The sequence below is a fragment of the Cynara cardunculus genome, unplaced genomic scaffold (assembly GCF_001531365.2).
Source record: "Cynara cardunculus var. scolymus isolate 2C unplaced genomic scaffold, CcrdV1 Un_Scaffold_5024, whole genome shotgun sequence".
NCBI classification, from domain to species: Eukaryota; Viridiplantae; Streptophyta; class Magnoliopsida; order Asterales; family Asteraceae; genus Cynara; species Cynara cardunculus.
The window spans coordinates 34706-36282 of record NW_020202199.1 but is presented as its reverse complement, the minus strand read 5'-3'; the positions used below and the strand labels follow the sequence as shown (position 1 = coordinate 36282).

The window sequence follows — 1577 nt, the reverse complement described above, 5'->3', positions numbered from 1 at the left end:
TATGGACTGGTGGATTAAGGCTGGGACTGGTCTAAGAAAAGTTCGGGTGCTGTCTCCAACTAGCATTGTATGAGTTAGAGTAGGGATTCGATCTGTTTTGAACATAATTTACTGATTCAGAATTGTGAGAACAATGTTCATATGAATGATCCCCACCACAGCATACATATTGCACATATAGGACTGTTGGAACAGATGTGTTAGCAGCTTGCTGTACTCCCTGACCAGAAGTTAAATTTTTCAATAAATTGGTCATGGAGGTAAGCTGAGCTGTTAATGCAGTRTATGCATCCACCTCATGTATTCCAGCAGTCTTTTTCTATGTATGGGCACGTGGGTCAGCCCAATGCCCATTGTTTGCTGATATCTTTTCTAGGATCTCATAACCCTCATTATAGGTACTGGCTGTAAAGGCTCCGCCTGCAGTCGCGTCGAACATTTGTTTTGCCATGGGACTTAACCCATTGTAAAACGTCTCAAGTTGAATACAGTACGAAATGCCATGGTGTGGGCATTTCCTCAACAGCTCTTTAAACCTCTCCCACGCGTCAGGAACAGCTTCATCATCCAGTTGTTTAAAAAGATAGATTTCGTTTTTGGATTTGGCGTTCCTTGTCGGTGGGAAATATTTTCGCAAAAATTTCTCCGCCATGTTACCCCATGACGGCACAGATCCTGGTGTTAAAGAGTTAAACCATGCTTTTRCCCGATCCCGTAATGAAAATGGAAATAAGGTAAGTCTGAGAGCGTCATTCGACACTCCTGGGATCAGGAAGGCATTTGTGATTTCCATAAAAGACTTTAGATGAGAATGGGGGTCTTCTGAGGGCAGTCCAGCAAATTGACCATTAGTCTGTAACATATGAAACATTATCGGTTTTAGCTCGAAATGGAGAGCGGTCATGTGTGGTCTAACTATCCCAGAATTTAATTGCTCAAAGTCTGGGATAGCATAATCCATGATCTGTCCATTTTTTGAATTTGCCAGATTAATGATATTTGGAGTTTGTGCCCTTTGTTGCTCAGTCGGGTCTGACTCAGTGTCCAAATTATTCTCATTCTCATGATGTGGGTTTCCTTGATGAAAATTCGGAAAAGGTGGTATTTGCCCAAAAATTGGCGGTTGGTTTTCCAAACGTGGTGCTTCCGGAATATTGGGAGCAAGTAACTCCATGTTGGGAGGGAGTAGAGCCTGAAATGCTCTCTGAGCCCTCCTTCTATGGTGAAACGTTCTCTCAATGTCTGGATCAAATTCGAAAAAATCCCCGCAATGTGTTCTTGGCATACACCACTTTTCAAAAACAGGTACAAGAAAAATCAAATCTTTTACTTTTCTCAAAATAAAACTTTAAGCTTCCCAGTTCCCTAGCAACGGCGCCAAAAACTTGGTCGGTCAAAATCTTTACCTTTAGACTTAATGAAATTGGGCCACAAAGCAARTATACAATACGGCCCAACGTCGTCTTTCCAAGTAATAAAGTGGTACAAGTACCGGAATATCGTCCACAGGGATTGTAGCAAAAGTTCAATAAGAGTCTAATAAAAGAAAAGATTTCAGATGACGAAAACGAAGACTT

At 41.5% G+C, this 1577-nt stretch overlaps 1 non-coding gene across 1 annotated transcript; it reads left to right on the top strand.

Annotated features, from left to right (window-relative positions):
• The first annotated feature begins 497 nt into the window (after positions 1-497).
• On the top strand, positions 498-604 carry LOC112504263. Its single transcript, XR_003068157.1, has one exon. It is a non-coding gene; the product is annotated as a small nucleolar RNA R71 (small nucleolar RNA).
• The last annotated feature ends 973 nt before the right edge of the window (positions 605-1577 follow it).